The sequence below is a fragment of the Marmota marmota genome, unplaced genomic scaffold (genome assembly GCF_001458135.2).
Source record: "Marmota marmota marmota unplaced genomic scaffold, marMar, whole genome shotgun sequence".
NCBI lineage: Eukaryota > Metazoa > Chordata > Mammalia > Rodentia > Sciuridae > Marmota > Marmota marmota.
Genome location: NW_026000222.1, coordinates 16,084,573 through 16,103,238, shown reverse-complemented (window position 1 = coordinate 16,103,238; position 18,666 = coordinate 16,084,573). Strand labels below are relative to the sequence as shown.

Below are 18,666 nucleotides of genomic sequence, written 5' to 3'. Positions count from 1 at the left end.
ACCGGTGAGTTTAGGATCAAGCTTAAGACTTTTGACATCAGAGACACCTAGAGCTCTTGCTATGTATGACCGTGGGCAAATCATTAAACTCTTTGAGCTTCAGTTTAACTCATCTGTAGAATTGGTACAATAATCCCTGTCTCATAGGATTGCCGTGACAATTAAATAAATATTGTGGCAGTATGCTGAGCTTGTGGCTTGCCACCTAGATGCTCAGTACATGATGATATTATTTCCACATCTGACTCTTCTGGTCACCCCAGGGAGCAGATATTTTTAAAAACTCTCCAGGTGAGTGCTGTAATCAGGCAAATCTGAGAAGCAGGGCTGCTCCAACTTGAAGTCATTTGGCCTCTTATATATGTCCTTCCCCCAAGCCCTCTTAATTGTTTGCTGTTTCATGCTGACTGGCCTCTATTTGCAGAAGATCCCCTATTTAGAGGCCCATACTCTTAGCTTCAGTAATTACACACAGCCCTTGAGAGTTTGTCATTTCTTCATACTTTGATTCAGAGTAAGGATTGATAACATCAATAACAGCAGTCATGAGTATCCCTGCAGTGGGCCTCTGCAGGGGGTTCCTTTATGCCCTCACAGCAACCTTCTGAGTGGGATTGGTTGTCTCTGCTTTGCCTCAGAGAGTTTAAATAATTTGCCCAAGTCTTAGGAAGGTGAGCAGCAGGGTCAGAATTGAGACTTAGTTTTGTGTGACCCCCAAAGCCAGTGTCATAGATCTTGTACTGTACAGTATCCAGTAGTTATCACAGTATGAAGAAATCAGGGCTCAGAGACCTCAGGAGGCTTTTCAAAGATCACACGGAAGCTTCTGGACCAAGTTAAAGCTGCTGCTCTGATTTTTATCCTTCCAATCTAGGGCTTTCTCATGTTAATGCCCTACCCCAAACAAAACAAAACAAAGAGCAAGGAAATAACTAACAACTCCAACAACAGCAAAAGGATCACCTTTAGGATCACTTTAACATACTTTTTTTTTTTTTTAACTTATAGAAAATGTTCTCAATGACAAATAACAGGAGTTAATATTTATTGAGCATTTTCTTTGTGCCAAGTGTTATTTTAAACTCTATATTTTATTAATGCAATTAGACCCTAACAACAACAGATGACATGAGTGCTATTATCACAGAGGCAAGGAAGTCATGGACCCTCTATGGGGTTTGCATTAGGTCACTGACTAGACATTGTGAGATTCAGGACTCAGATCCCAGCAGAGCAGCTTTGAGACCTTGCTTTGGTCACTTGGCAGTGCTTGCTTTGAAGTGTGTCTACTGCAGTGTGGTTTATAATATAGAAAAAATGGAAAGAAAGCTACATGCCCAACCTCAGGGCACAGCCCAGATAAATAAATTATGGTGTGCCTTTTGAACAAATTATTCTGAAGCCATTAAATATCATGCTAGAAAGGATTCTTCAATGACACAAAAAAGTATTCACAACATTTCAGGTGAAAAAGCCAGATTCAAAAATAGTATTGCTTGTGTTATTAATCCATTTATAGAGCACAAAATTAGGCAAAACTAATGCCTGTTTTAAAAGTCAAGATAATGGTTACCCATGGGTGGGGGGTTTATGACTGGCAGGTGGCACAGGGAGGCTTATTGGGGAAGATTGTTTGTCCCTTATTCTGGGTCCTAGTAACACATGGGTTCAATATTGCTGATCTGATCATTTATGATCTGCTCACTTTTCTGTGTTTGTGTTAGAGTTCAATGAAAAGTTTAAAAATATGTTGCTACTATAATCTTAATTTATAAAATATGTATGTATATATTTGCAGAGAGAAGAAAGAATGGAGGAAAAACACACATCGAAGGACAATTACAAATAGCTGGTCTATATCATAAGTAATGTCAAGGTCAAAAAAGACTGAGAAACTCTTCCAATTTAAAGAAGGCTAAAGAGTTGTGATGACTAAGTGCCATACAGAATCCTGGATTAGATCCTGGACAGGGAAAAATATGTAAGCACAGCTGATTGATTGAAATATGGATTATAGATTAGATAATACTATTACAATGTTAAATGTCCTGAGTTTGCTAATTGTATTGTGGTCATATTGTGGTCATGTATGGAAATGTCTTTGTTCTTCAGGAAATAAACACTGATATGTTTAGGGTTTAAAGGGCATGATGTGTCCAATACAATCTCAAAAAGGTCAGAAAATCATTTATATATAGTATACAAATATTTAAATATTTATATGCAGAGAAAAAATTTATAAAGCAAATAGTGAATTGAACTGATTCTTGTGGATAAAAAATTTCTAGTCATTTCTCCTTCTCGATGGGAATTTCTTGTATTATCCTTGGAACTTTTCTATCAGTTTAAAATTATATCAAAATTACAAATTGCCCAAAGTGAAGAGGGGAAGACAGACACACAAACCTCTACTTTTTTAGAAGTAGTACTAAACTAAAATTGGAGAAAGATAAGTACTAATTTTCCAAATAACCTTTTGAAAAGTAATAAGGGAAGCCAGATGTGGTGGCATTCACCTGTAATCCCTCCCAGTTTGGGAGGCTGAGGCAGGAGTATTACAAATTCAAGGCCAGCCTCAGCAACTTAATGAGACTGTTATGGTTTAGATATGAGATGTCCCCCAAAAGCTCATGTATGAGACAATGCAAGAATGTTCACAGCTGATGGGCTGGGGATGTGGCTCAAGCGGTAGCACGCTCGCCTGGCATGGGTGCGCCCCTGGTTCGATCCTCAGCACCACATACAAACAAAGATGTTGTGTCTGCCGAAAACTAAAATGTAAATAAAATGTTTAAAAAAAAGAATGTTCACAGCTGAAATTATTAAATTATGATAACTGTTATTTAAATTAGTGGATTAATTAACTGATACAGATTAACTGGATTGTAACTGTAGGAAGTAGGTCACTGGGAGCATGCCTTTATGGTTTGTATTTCCTCCCTGGTGAGTGGAGCTTTCTCTGCTTCCTGGTTGCCACGCCCTGAACTGGTTTCCTCTGCCATGATGTTCTGCCTCACGTCAGGCCCAGAGTTTCAGAGTTGGCCTATCTCTGAAACTATGAGTCGAAATGAACTTTTCCTCCTTTAAATTGTTCTTGTGAGGTATTTTGGTCACAGCAATGCAAAGCTGAACAAAACAGAGACCCTGTCTCAAAATAAAAAGTAAAAAGGGGCTGGGGTTGTGGCTCAGTGGCAGAGAGCTTGCCTTGCATGTGTGAGGCACTAGGTTTGATCCTCAGCACCACATAAAAATGAATAAACAAAATAAAGATATTGTGTTCATGTATAACTAAAAAATTTTTTTAATTGAAGAAGATGAAACTTTTTTATTTTTTATTATTTATGGTTTTTGTAATTGCTCTTTTTAAAAAAATGTTTATTTTTTAGTTGTAGTTGGACACAATACCTTTATTTCACTTATTTATTTTTATATGGTGCTGAGGATCGAACCCAGGGTCTTGCACATGCGAGGCGAGTGCCCTACCGCTGAGCTACAACCCCAGCCCCCCAAAATTTTTATAAATAAAATAAAAAGTAAATAGAGCTGGGATTGTAGTTCATGGGCGAGCACCCCTGGGTTCAATCTCCAGTACCAAAACACAAAACAAAACAAAAAAACATAAAAGGGCCAGGGCATAGCTCAGTGGAAAAGCACTTGTATGAAGCTCTGGGTTCAATCCCCAGCACCCCACTACCACCACCACCAAAAAAAAAGGTAATAGAACAGTGGTACACTTTCTTTTTCTTTTCTTTCTTTTTTTTTTTTTTTTTTTTTTTTTTTTTTTTTTTTTGGTACCAGGGATTGAACTCAGGGGTACTCAACCACTGAGCCACATCCCCAGCCCCTATTTTGTATTTTATTTAAGGACAGGATCTCACTGAGTTGCTTAGCACCTTGCTTTTGCTGAGGCTCGCTTTGAACTCATGATCCTCCTGCCTCAGCCTCCCAAGCCACTAGGATTACAGGCATGTGCCATTGCACCCTGCTAGTGGTACACTTTTCTATGGAAGGAAATATACCAAGCATCACCTGTCCCCAGGTGATGTGGAGTCTGCTATTGACAGGATGTGACATATTGGACAGTTACTTATGTCCTCTGTGCCTGTTTTCTTATCTTTCCTGTGCAATGAATGAGACTAGAAATGCCTGCTTGCAGGGTCTTCCCAAGGGACAGCAGTGATAAACACTTGTGACAATGTTGGCACACACTGAGACTCATGTAAATATCAGCCAGTAGCATATCTGGTTGGTAAGATTGTGGGGAAAACACTCTATTTTTTGAACTCCATGAAGTGAACACAGAATATTCTTGTATATGGACAAAAAAAAATATGAAATAAAACTGTCAATAGCACTTTGGGGGAGGATTCAGGGAGATGTCTCCAGTGCTCTGCTTTCCCCTCCCTCTGTCTCTTTCCTCTTCCTCCCTCCTTCCCTCCCCCCAAACCCCTCCCCTCTGCTCACCAGATCACATTCCTCACTTCTATCCCCAAATAACTATAATTAAGCTCTTACTCTGTCATGGCCATTTCACGGTTCTGCGTCTGAAATCAGCTCCTCCTGGCTTGTCTCCCTTCTCCTCAACCTTGGGAAGCAGAGGTAGCGTTCTGCATAGCCCAGGATGTGCCACGAGATTTAAGAATGATATAATCTCCATTTGTTGACTATTCCCTCAGCGTGTGCCAGGCTTGGCTGCTTGTGCTCAGCTCCTTCTATATAATACCTTCTTGGTCCTCGCCGTGACCCCGTGAGGAAACCGAAGCTGGGGAGGTAGAGTAAGTCTCCCGAGGGCCTCCCAGGTAAGTGGTGGAGCTGTGATTTGAATCCACCTCGATCTGGCCTCAGTGCTGGGAGACAATCCTGCTTCCTCAACTGACAGGTATACTCTGAACTCCCCACACCCAGGCACCCAGGCTCTAGGGTCATTTGATATCAAAACTGGCCATCCTCACCCTCCCTATCTCCTTACCCTCCACAACATGATCTCCCCCTACCTAAAAGGAGGAGTCTATCTCCCCAGCCCTTTAATCTTGGCTGTCCTCACTTTAACCAATAGAATGCAGCAGAAGTGAGGGCGTGCCACATCTAGGGCTGATTAGCCAGGCCTGAGTGTGGCCATCCTCGACCTGCCTGCTTGACTGTTGATACAGGAGCCAAGGCAAGCTTAGCCAGCTGTGCTCGGATCTGCAGATCCAAAGACTCTCGAGCAATTGTCTTCAGCCACTGGTCTTGAGGGATGGCTGATTTTACAGCAATAGTTAATGATACTGCCCTTTATAGAAGAGACTAGGTGAAAGGTTGTTGGCAAGTCCCCCCTGATAGGAGGAAAGAACATTGGCCAAACCTCTATTTAGGGCTAGGGGTGTGGCTCAGTGGTAAATAGCTTGCCTAGCTGATGAGGTCCTGGGTTGGATCCCTGGAATGGCAAAAAAGATAAAATGAGTCTATTTGATGCTTGCTATATTTGCTGAGCATTTTTATTAAATCCTCATAACAACTTTATAAAGTAGGTACAGGGTGAGTATCCATTATGATAAATGCTTGGGGCCAGAAATATTTTGTATTCTTTCGGATTTTGGAATATTTAGATACACATAATGAGGTATCTTGGGGGTAGGAACCAAATCAAAACACAAAATTAATTTGTTTCATATACGCCTTATGCACAGACCCTTAGGCACCAATATTTTATGCAGCATTAGTACCCCTGCCTTTTTACTGCAACCCATCACATGAGATCAGGTGCAGAATGTACCCCATCCCCAAAAGTCGACCCTATGCTTCCTGGCAGATGGCGTGCTGCTCTGAGTACTTGGGTCTCTCTGCATCAGCAGCTTGTGCTTTCTGTGGCTGTGACTGTGCGGCCTGATTGATTGACCAGGCTTAAAAGGTATGTTCTTGAATTTAAGATCTCAGGCTTCCAGTCCCCATAGGTCATCAACAAAGACCAAAAGGCCTGGCATGAACAGGATATTATTATTCACCCGAGAAGACATTATAAACCACAAGAGCACAAGCCCAGTAGGCAGGACTGACCACCCAGCTCACTCAGCACACTGCGTCTTCATCCCTCCATCCAGGAGGATCCATAATTAAACCTGCAGCAGGCAAGAGGCAAACAAGGATTTTGTGCAAACTGGCATGGGGAAAGTGCTTTGAATGCAATTTAATTTCAAAATTCTAGAGCTCCCAAACTTGACATGCTGTGACAGACAGTTCATTTAGAGTCTGCCCCTATGTAGCCCTCACTAGGACCATCCCCTGGGGGAAAATGGCCCAAAGAGTATAATTGTTGTTCACTAGATAATGTCTAGGTTTGGGAAACTATGGTGCCAAAGATGCTATGTACTAAAGTTCCCATGTATGTTTTCGGTTAAGTGTATCATGGGAAGAGAGACAGAAAGAAAGAGGGAGGAAGGCAGAACATAGGACTGGCCTGGGTCATAAAGAATTCACAGACAGAACTAGTGACTGGCATTTGCCCATATTACAGGATTACCATGCTGTACAACTTCAGAGGACAGCACTCATACTGTATTTTATTCACAGAGATATACATTTTGATGGCCTATGAGACAAGCTGCTGGTCCTTTCATAATAAAATAAATACCAATTAAATCAGTAAGGTGCTGTTTTTCACATATTGGATTGTCAAAGTTCAGATTGTTGGTAAAATCCATAATCACCACCTCTACATCCAACTCACTCCAACCCCAGCAATTCTTCTTTTTTAAATTAATTAATTAATTAATTTGTTCTAATTTGTTATACATGACAGCAGAATGCATTTCAGTTGATGGTACACAAATGGAGCACAATTTTTCACTTCTCTGGTTGTACACAAAGTAGAGTCTCGCCATTTGTGTCTTCATACATTTACCTAGAGTAATCATGTCCATCTCATTCTACCATCTTTCCTACCCTCATGCCTCCTCCCTTCTCCACCCTCCCCTTTGCCCTATTCAAAGTTCCTCCATTCCTCTCATGCTCCCCCCCAACCCCCATTATGGATCAGCATCCACTTATCAGAGAAAATATTCGGCCTTTGGTTTTTTGGGATTGGCTTACTTCACTTAGCATAATATTCTCCAGCTCCATCCATTTACCTGCAAATGCCATGATTTTAATGCTGATTAATATTCCATTGTGTATGTACACCACATTTTCTTTATCCATTCATCTATTAAAGGACATCTAGGTTGGTTCCACAATTAGCTAATGTGAATTGTGCTGTTATAAACATTGATGTGGCTGTGTCACTGTAGTATACTAAGTCCTTTGGGTATAAACTGAGGAGTGGGATACCTGGGTGAAATGGTGGTTCCATTCCAAGTTTTCTAAGGAATCTCCATACTCCCAGCAATTCTTTGACTCCCTTGAGACCAGCAGCCCATGGATCCTATCACCCTTCCTTGTCTCTTACACTTATTCCCTCACTTCCCTCTTTTGGGTGCCTTAAATTCTATGTTACATCATTAAAGATCATTACGGTTCACTCCTCTATATGCATGCTCAGCTTCCTGGCCCCTCTGCTACACTCACCCAGACCAACATCTTCAGATCCAACTCTGCTACTCTGCACCTGCACCCGTGCCCCTGAACAGGCCTGGGGAAAATGCACAACCACATTGTTTGGTTTTAAATGCCTGCCCAGTCACATCAGGCGGACCCCCAGGGTAGCTTGGCAATCTCACTGCCTTTCTTAGACCATTCACTCTCCCACTCTCCCAGAAGATTATTTCACCCCTTCTTCTGACTCTTCCGATGTACACTCATCCTCCCCTGTGCTCACTCTCAGCTGATGATTTCATCAGAAGAGAACTTCCACAAGCTCCCACATCTGCCTGCACCTACCTCCTCCATCGTCCCCACACCCCACCTCGCTTCCTAGGACTGCTCCTTTGTTAAGACCAACCCCTCACATAGCACTAGATCCCAGCCCCTCCTTTCCACTCAGTCCATCGCTTCAATAATCCCTCCCTGCTTTCTCCTGCATTATCAGTCTCCTCCAGGCATTCATTTCTTTCCAGCAACCTTCAGAGTCCTGTAATTTATCAATGTTAAAAAAAAAAAAATGTTAAAAAACCATGGTGGCGCACGCCTGTCATGCCAGCAACTCTGGAGGCTGAGGCAAGAGGATCTCAAGTTTGAGGTCAGTCTCAGCAACTTAGTGAGGCCCTCAGCAATTTAGTGAGACCTTGCCACAAAATAAAATATAAAAAGGGATGGAGATGTGGCTTAGTAGTTAAGCTACCCAAATTCAATCCATGGTATGAAAAATAAAAAAAAATTGAAAAAAACTACATTGGGATGGATAGATGGGCATAAATATAAAAAAATCACGTATAAACTGAGCGCAGTGGCTCCTACCTTTAATCCCAGTGACTAGAGAGGCTGAGGCAGGAGGATTGCAAGTTCAAAAGCCAGCCTCAGCAACTTAGTGAGACCCTAAGCAACTAAATAAAATATATAAAAGGGCTGGGGATGTGGCTCAGTGGTTAAATGCCTCTAGGTTCAACAACAACAAAGTCAAGTATAATAAAATAGGAAACATAGAGAGGTAGGGTCTTTCTAAGTTGCAGAGGCTGCCTTCCAATTTGCAATTTTCCTGCCTCAGCCTCTGGAGTTGCTGGGATTACCGGCATGCACCACCATGCCAAACTCCTCCCATAAATTGATAAATGTTAACTCCATTCTTCCACTTGCTTAGGCCAAAAATCCTGGACTTATCCTTGACTCTCCTTCTTATATTTACATCTAGTGTGTCAGCAAATGATATATCATTACCTTTGAATCATATCCAGCGGGGAGTGGCGGTGCACACCTGTAATCCCAGCTATTGGAGAGGATGAAGCAAGAGGATCACTAACTTGAGGCCAGGCTTCGCAATTTATTGTGACCCTGTCTCAAAATAAAATAAAGAGGCTGGAGATGCAGCTCAGTGGTAGAGCACCTGCCTAGCATGTTCCAGGCCATGAGTTCCATCCCCAATCCTCATATTGCAAACAAATGAGCAAAACAAATTCAGATGTCCATACTTACCACCTCCACTGCTGCCAGCCTGGTCCAAGCCACCATCTTCTCTTGCCTGGAGTATTGCAGGAGTCTCCTCCCTGCTCTCTGTTTCCCTCCTTGCTCTTCTCCTCTACTTCTCCACCCAGCAGGCAAAGTGATCCTTTCAAAGTTTAAGTCAAATCGCATCATTCTTCTGGTCAAAATGCTGCAGGAACTCGACACTTCACTCCAAGTAGAGGTTAGGGTTCTAATAATGACCTACAAGACCCTGCCTGATTTGTCTCTAATCTTGCCTTTTGCTTCTTTCCCTTTGTCCAGCTGTTTCAGCCTCCACAGCCTTTTTCTTTCCTTGAACCACACAGGGTGCCCTCCTATGTCAAGGCTGGGCACTTGTCCTTCCCTTTGTATAAAGTACTCTTCCCCTATGACACCTATGTGACCTATATACCTATGTGACTTCTCCACATGTCTGTTCAGGTGTCACTTTATGAGATGGACCTCCTCTGATCATGGAGAGCACCATGCCCCAGCCCTGCCACATCCCAGCTCCGTTCATCCCTAGTCTCTGTACCCTGCTGCCGAACTCTCCATAGCGCTCGACACCATCGGACCCATAACGGTTTATCATTCATTTTCTCCCACTAGAAGCTTCACGGACAGAGCCTTCCTCTTGAAGTAGGGTAGAAGGAATAGAAAACAGGTAGAGACATAAAGGAACAATAGGAAATATAAAAGTTCCACTTGCTTTTCTAGGCCTGTCCCTCTCCAAGCCAATTTCTCTCCCAGGCCTGTCATTCCCAAATTTCTGGGAAATCTGTCCACCTACCTTGTGCACTGTTAATAAGTAGATTAAGTAAAGAGACATATGACATTTTAGGAAACCTATAATTTGGGGGACTTTCCAGCATTATCTATTGATCAGATAATGGAGACCGTGACAGCCTGAAGATCCTGAGAATGACCAGACCACCAGAACCCCTCTTGAGGTCACCGGGCTGATGTCATTACATACCTTCCCATACCCACCCCTCACCAAGTTTTCTTTAAAAGCAAAACCGGAAAACACATCTCTCACTCTGCAGAGAGACGAGATAGAGATAGCTGCCTGCATTCTCCCTTGAGAGTGTATTCCTTGCTTTCCTAAATAAACCTCTGTGCCTCTCCTTACAGAAGATGATTTTTTTTGGAGGGGGGCGCACCAGGGATTGAACTCAGGGGTGCTTAACCACTGAGCCACACCTCCAGCCTTTTTTTTTTTTTTTTTTAGACCAGGTCTCACTTTCAGTCTTGCTTACAGTCTCACTAAATTGTTGAGACTGGCTTCACAAATCACAGGTTTTGAACTGGCTTCAAAACCTGTGATTCTCCCACCTCAGCCTCTAAGCGACTGGGATTATAGGCATGTGCCACCATATCTAGCATAAAATTTTTTTGTATGGTAATGAAGATTGTACCACTCCTCTGAACTGCATCCTCAATCCTTTTTATTTTTTATTTTGAGTTAGGGTCTCATTAAATTTGCTCCTGGCACAGCCTCCCAAATTACTGAGATTATAGGCATCTGCCATCACCCCTGGCTTTGGGACCCTCTTCTGGAGATAATTTGCAAAATTTTTTTTCATGGTACCTGGGATTGAAGTCAGGGGCACTCAACCACAGAGCCTCATCCCCAGCCCTATTTTGTATTTTATTTAGAGACCGGGTCTCACTGAGTTGCTTAGGGCCTCGTTAAATTGCTGAGGCTGGCTTTGAACTCACAATCCTCCTGTCTCAGCCTCCAGAACTGCTGGGATTGCAGGCATGTGCCACTGCGCCCGGCTCATTTGAAAAGATTGCTAAAAAATTCTTCCAATCCCTGTATAAATATCTTTTTGCAGTGTGACACTGGTGCTCCTCCCATCACAATTGAGTATATTTCCATATCTCTTGAATCTGGGCTGGTCTTGTGATATGCTTTTATGTGGCAGAATTTACGTGGGAGTTTCAAGTCTTGTATTAGACAGAGTTCTCCAGAGAAACAGGACCTATAGGATAAATATGAAGAGATTTAATATGGAAGCCATCTCACAGGTTTATGGAGTCTCAGAAGCCCTTCGATATGCTGTCTGCAAGCCGCAGAACTAGAAAAGTCAATGATATGATTCGGTTTAACACCAAAGGCCTGAGAACTGGACAGGGGTGATAGGTCAGTAACTGGGTGGACACTGGTGTGAGTCCCAAGTCCCTGAAGCTGAAGGCCCCAGAACCAGGAGCTCCAATGCCAAGAACAGAAGAAAATACCGACCCAGCTCAGGAAGGGAAGAATTCTCCCCACCCCCACCCTTTTATTTTTTAAAATTTGGGTTCATCAGTGGATTAGATAATGCCCACATGTATTGGAGAGGATGATTTTCTTTGCATGGTATAGTGATTCAAACGTTAACATCTCCCAGAAACACCCTTAGAGACACCCCAGAAATAATGTTTGCCAGCTATCTGAGCATCTTTTAATACAGTTATGCAGACACACAAACTTACCAACACATACCTAAACCCCAAGAGACCTTTCAGTTTCCACCCTTGCCCTTTTTTTGGTGGTGGTGGGGGGGGGCGGGGATGTTGGTAACTGGGAGCTCAACCACTGAGCCACATCCCCAACCCTATTTTGTATTTTATTTAGAGACAAGGTCACACTGAGTTGCTTAGCGCCTCACTTTTGCTGAGGCTGGCTTCGAACTCCTGATCCTCCTGTCTCAGCCTCCCAAACTGCTGGGATTACAGGTTGCACCACCACACCTGGCTCTGCCCTTGCCCTTTTGAAGCTCGGTGGTAGAGTGCTTGCCTAGCATGCAGGAGGCCCTGGGCTCAACCCCAGCACTGCAAAAAAGAAGCAGCAGCCCAAGCCACCCTTCTGTAGACCCCAAGGAGAGAGGGGCCCAGCAAATAGAGCCTGCACCAACCACCAGACTTGTGAATGAGGGCAGTGCAGGGCATCCAGTCCTAGTCCTGCCACAAGATGGCTTCATGAGAGATCCAAGGTGAACCAACAGGAGAATCATCTAGCTGACTTCAATCTAAATTGCTGACCAAAGACCACAAGTAAATGAAATGGCTCTTTTAAGAAGTATGTTTTAAGCTGGGTATGGTGGCACATGCCTGTAATCCCAGTGAATCTGGAGGCTGAGGCAGGATTCCAAGTTTTAGACCAGCCTCAGCAACTTAGCAAGAACCTGTCTCAAAATTTTAAAATAAACAAATAAATAAATAAATAGGGCTGGGGATGTAGGTCAGTGGTAAAGTGTCCCTGGGTTCAATCCTCAATACAAAAAAAAAGAAAAAGAAAAAAGAAAGAACTTACAATATGCCTAACAAGTGTTGTTGATTATCTCTGCACAAGAAAATATGAAATTTCCTGAAATGAATTTGGTATATATGAAAAAAAATTGTGGAAATTTTCCTGAATTTGATGATCTAAACATTTTCCTATTTTTAATATAATTTTTTTGTTTTTAATATACCTAAAAAATGGAAAATTTGGGGCTGGGGTTGTGGTTCAGTGGTAAAGCGCTTGTCTTACATGTGTGGGCACTGGGTTCGATCCTCAGCACCACATAAAAATAAATAAACAAAATAAAGGTATTGTGTCCATCTACAAATAAAAAAAATTTAATGGGAAATTTACTCATTAATAATGAAAAACTTTTTAAAACTGTTAATAACACTTTTTCAACTATTCTGGAAAAGAGACAAATTATTTTTCTGTAGTTTTATAGAGAATATTTTAAAATCATTGCCATATGAAGAGATGACTGAAGAGTTTATAGTCAAAAATGCATTTAAAAAGTGTTAAAATGTCAAAACCATTAACTAATAAAAGTAATATTTTCTGCATTTTGTGATGTTTATGGATTTGTCAATTTTTTTTTAATTTTTAGTTTGTAGTAATTATTCTTACATTCTAGAGACTTAGATGAGTTTGTGTTTTTTGTCTTCCCCAAACTGTATATTGTCAAAATCCCATGAAACCTGGATCTGCCAGTGAACAAATGAACACAAGCTTTTTAAAATTAAAAAAAATAATAATTGTATATAGACACAATAGATTTTATTTATTTATGTGGTTCTGAGAAATCAAACAAAAGTCCTCACACATGCTAGGCAAGTGCTGTATTACTGAGCTACAAACTCAGCCCTGAACACAAATTTTGATCCACAAAAACATAAGGCAGGAAGAACCTCAGGGCCTCTACCTCAAAGGAGGCTGTGGGGGTAACATTGTCCACCCCCCAACACAACTGGGCATGCCCAGAGGGCAGGCAGATGAACACAAATATGAGACTTCTCATATGGAAATGTTCACCCAAATTGCTATTTGGGAGATTTCAGGGGCCCCACCTCCAGGAGGGACATTAGTTAGGGTGAGGGTGGGGGGCTAGGAGCAATCCCAACACCTTCATGTCTAGAGGAGGGGGGAAGGCTTGGGATGGGCTGGTCCAGCTGAGGCACCTGACCATATATTCATTCCACAAATAGCTACTGAACCTCCCGACTGTCTGCCAGGTACTGTGGTCAGGCTCTGGAACAAACCACAGGAAAATTCGTGCCCTCCTGTGTTGACAGGAGGTGTGGGTGGGAGTGGGAGGAGGGCAGAACAATAAACATAATAAAAAGTAAATTTTTTACTACTTGAGAAGGTGAGAAGTGCCAAGGTGAAAAACAGAACTGGGTGAGAGTGTTGGGACATGGTGTGTGACGGGTGAGGAGTGCAGCTTTCCACTGGGGGTCAGGGAGGGCCTCTAGGGGATAGTGCCCTTTAAGCCAAGGTTAAAGGACCCAGGCAGGGAGCCCTGTGGCTACCTGGGGGAGGTGAGGGGCCGGTAGGGCCAGACCCTGGATGGGAGCAGTCTCAAAGGGCTGAAAAGGTGGAAGTGAGGCAGAAGTAGGAGGTGAGACCTGAGACTGAGAGGCTCAGAGCTCACATGAGATGCTGAGGAGACTGGAAGACATAGGAGGGTTGGGGCAGAGCAGTGATGTGCTTTGGCTGTTGACGGGAGAACAGATGATGGGGACAAGGCAGGGAGACCAGCAAAGAGACTGTTGTCTAATGTAGGAGAAGATGACAGAGGCTTGCACCAGGGGTCAGATCCTAGATTCATCTCAAAGATGGAGCCAAGAGGACTTATTGGATTGGAATACGAGAGAAAGAAAAGAGAGGAGAGTGTCACCTCCAGGTTTGTGGCCTAAGCCGCTGAACTGATTGGCCATCACTGAGCTGGGAAGTCTGCTTTGGGGACAGATGAGGGCCAACTCTGGAATCACTGGGAGGACCTACAAGGGCCAGAGGAGGTTCCACCTTAAGGGGAACTGGACCCCAGCTCTGCTAAGGTCTGACTCAATCCAGGATGCAATAAACATTCCTTGAAGGCAGAGTGGGTGGTCCTTGCTCCACAATCCATTTCCCCCTCGTTCACATAGTTGCAGTTGGTGAGTGAACCCACTGCTGCCTTCATGAGCACATTTTTTTTTTCCAGTTGTTTCTTAAAGGGGAGGCTCTTGAGTCTTTTCAGCTATGGAAGGTTAAATTCGATTTAGGCCAAAATTATTTTAGAATAAGTCATGTTTGCTGTACCTGGTGGGACACACCCGTAATTCCAGCTCCTTGTAGAGTGCTTGCCTAGCATGCAGGAGGCCCTGGGCTCAACCCCAGCACTGGGAGGCTGACACAGGAAGATGAAAAGTTGGAGGCCAGCTTGGGCAACTTAGTGAGTGAGACTGTCTCAGTGGTAGAGTGCTTGCCCAGGAAGCCAGTATAAAGGGAGAGGGATGAACAAATAATGCTAATGTTTTGCGTAAAAACCAAATTGTGAGGATTGAAACCATCTGTCCACACAGAAACTTGTATGTGAATATTTATGGCAAAACCTGAAAGAGGGCTGGGGTTGTGGCTCAATGGTCAAGTGCTTGTCTTGCATGCGTGAGGCACTGTGTTTGATTCTCGGCACCACATATAGATAAATGAATAAAATAAAGGTCCATCAACAACTAAAAAATAAATAAACAACAACCAAAAAAAAAAAGCCTGAAAGCATTATTTGTAATAAATGCAGAAGCAAACCTGAAAATCTATCAATTGATGATAGATAAACAGAATATGGTATGTCCTTATAATGAAATATTATTTGATGTTAAAAAAATGAAGTGTGTGCTAAATCATGGATATATCCAGAAAACATAATTCATAGTGAAAGAAACCAGTGACAAAAACTATTGTTTTATTCCATTTATACAAAATATCAGGAATAGACAAATCTACAGATACAGAAAACAAATTGGTTGCATTGCTCTGGGGAGTTTGGAAGAAAACGAGAAGGGTCTATCGATATGGGGCTTCTTTTGGGGGGTGATGAAAGTGTTCTGAAATTGGTTATAGTGATGGCTGCACAAGTCTGTGAATATACAAAAATCATTTCATTGTACACTTAAAATTAGGGAGTTGTGTGGCAGATGGATTACATCTTAAACAAGGCTGTTATTTTTAAAAACTAGAAAATAATAAAAAAAAAAACGCATACCACAATTTCCCAAAGGGAACTGTGAGCATGTGTGAGCGTGTGAGCATGTGTCACAACTGACACTGAGACCAGTCAAACCACAAATGACTCCAACTAATCGCATTTGGCAATGCTCAATCATGCACTGGTCACACGCTGCTGCCAGTACTTAATACTGATCATAGGAGTTTATAGGCCATTTTATAAATGCCACGCTTGGGCAGACAGAGCTACTTACCCAGAGCACGGAAAGCAGTGGTTATGAGCTCAGGCTCTGCAGTGGGACAACCCTGGCTTTGAACCTCAGCTCTGCCTTATGACCACTTGGCAAGTTCACCTCTCTCTGCCGTAGTTTCCTCACATGTAGAACAGAGATAACACCTACCCCTAGGGGTGATGAAGGGAATAAATGAGATACTCTATGTAGAACACTTGAACCAGAGCCCAGAACTGGGAATGGATCAATGGTAGCCAGCATCATTGATAATAAGGCACACAAAGCACTGAACTCCGTGTCTGGCACACGGGAAGTGTAATAAGATGATAACCGTTACACTTTTCACAGGCAAAATGTATAAGAGACAGAATCAACTTTACAGACAAGGGTAAAGAATTTGAATTATGTTGCTGAAGAAAAAAAAAAGGTAACTTTAGAAGATTGCTATTTGCCCCCACCCCCAACTTGGCTTTCTACTTGTCCCTCTGTAGCAAATACCAACATAGCCTAAAGCACCAGGCTCTCCCCTGCAGCCTCTTGACCCCTCCCACCACATCATTAATGAGTAAATCCAAGCTTCCGGAGGCTTCTAGAACATTTCCAACTAAGAAACTGGGGTTTTTGACAAGGAGCCAAGACAGGAAATGACATTGCCCCTCCAAGGCATGAACCAAGACAGAACTAGAAATGGAACTCACAGTAGAAAATAATTGCAATTGGTTTTCCCAGGAATGCAAGAGCATTTCAACAGCAGGAAATCCATTCATGTCCCACATTGCGTTGCCTGTTTAAGGAGAAAAACAGAATCACCTCAATACCTGTAGGAAAGAGTAGGAACTGACAAAATTTAGTGCTCATTTGAGATTAAACATTAATGAGCAGAATTGAAGGGAAATTCCTGTTCCTGTTCACATTATTGCATATTTACCGTATTACATATATTTTAACCCATATCAAAAGCACACTTAATGGTAAAGCAAGAAACTATTCCCCAACCAGGAAAGAGGCAAGAATGATAATGGCAAGCAACAAAATGTCCACAAGGATGTCAACACCATCCAATGGGGAAAGAATACTCTTTTCAACAAATGGTGCTTGAACAACTGGATATTCTCATGCAAAAGAAGGAAGCTGGACTCATCTCTTACCATATGCAAATGTGAATTTAAAATGAGTCAAAGAGCTAAAAGCTATGACTATAAAACTCCTAGAAGAAAACATAAGTATCAGTCTTCATTACGTTGGATTTTGCAACAGTTTCTTAGGTATGATTCCAAAAGCATGAGTAATCAAAGAAAAAAGTAAATAAATTAGACTTCATCAAAATAAAAACGTTTTGTGCCTTAAAAGACATTAATGAACTGGAAATGGTGGTGCACGCCTATATTCAAGACCAACCTGGGCAAATTAACACCATGCTGTCTCACCAGAAAAATTTTAAAAGGGCTGGGAATGTAGCTCAGTAGTAGAGTGCCCCTGGGTTCAAACCCAGAGTACTGCAAAAAATAAAAAAAGACACTATTAAGAAAATAAAAAGACAACTCACAAAACAAGATAAAATATTTGCATATCGTATGTTTTAAAAGGGTCTAGTATCCAGAATATATAAAGAACTCCTACAACTCAACAGTAAAGAGAAATAACCCTATTTAAACATGGACAATTGTTTTAAATCAACAGTTAACAACAAAAGATATGCAAATAGCCAACAAGCACCTGAAAAGATGCTCAATACCATTAGTGATTAGGAAATGCAAATCAAAATTATACTGAGAACTCCTTGGGAGGCTGAGGAAGGAGGATCGAAAGTTCAAGGCCAGCCTCGGCAACTTTACAAGGCCCTAAGCAAGTTATCAAGAACCTGTCTCAAAACAAAAATATAAGAAAGGGGTGGAGATGTGGTTCAGTGGTTAAGTGCCCCACGTGGGTTCAATCCCTGGTACCACCACAAAAAAAAAAATCATGCTGAGATACCATTTCATATACACAAGATTGGCTATCATCAAAAAAATATGTATCAACAAGTATTGTCAAGGATGTGGAGAAATGGAAACTTCCACATTGCTTGGGAGAGGATTTAAAATGGTGCAGCAGTGGGTTGGGGATATAGCTCAGTGTTAGAGTGCTTGCCTCATATGTGCAGGGACCTGGGTTTAATTCTCACTACCACCAAGGAGAGAAAAAAATAAAATAAAGAATGTAGTGCTTTGAAAAATAGTTTTTCAACTCCTCAAAAAGTAAGATGATTCATTCTACTCAGATATATACTCAAGAGAATTGAAAAAACTTGTGCATAAATGTTCACAGCAGCATAGCCTAAAATCAGAAACTACCTAAACCTACATCAACTGAGCAACCAAACAAAATGCAGCATACTCATACAATGGAATATTACTCACTCACAAAAAAAGAATGATGTAATGATACATGCTTCAGGGTGAATGAAACTTGAAAGCATTATGCTATATTTAAGGAGCCAGGTAGAAAAGACCACATATTGTATAATTCCATTTATATGAAATGTAACAAATAGCTAGCTAAATCCATAGGTGATCACCAGGGGGCTGAGAAGGACTTGGATGGGAAGTGACTGCTAATAGGTAGTGTTTCTTTGTGGATTAATAAAAAACCTTCTGGAATTAAATAGTAGTGACAGTTGTACAATCTACACTCTTGAAGTGACTACTTTAAAATGGTGACTGCTGCTGGTTGTGGTGGTGCTCACCTATAATCCCAGCAGCTAGAGAGGCTGAGGCAGGAAGATTGCCTGTTCAAAAACCAGCCTCAGCAACTTAGTGAGGTAGTAAGAAACTCAACAAGACCCTGTCTCTAAATAAAACATAAAAAAGGACTGGGGATGTAGCTTAGTGATTAAGCCCTCTGGGTTCAATCTCTGGTATACCA

At 42.0% G+C, this 18,666-nt stretch overlaps 1 protein-coding gene across 1 annotated transcript in view; it reads left to right on the top strand.

Moving 5' to 3' along the window:
- Nucleotides 1–2,607, top strand: part of Zfp90 (ZFP90 zinc finger protein) — a 41,628-nt gene extending 39,021 nt beyond the window's left edge. The window contains exon 6 of the mRNA XM_048792340.1: nucleotides 1,799–2,607. The gene's annotated coding sequence lies outside the window, so the exon portion shown is untranslated. The remainder of the gene's footprint in view (nucleotides 1–1,798) is intronic.
- The last annotated feature ends 16,059 nt before the right edge of the window (nucleotides 2,608–18,666 follow it).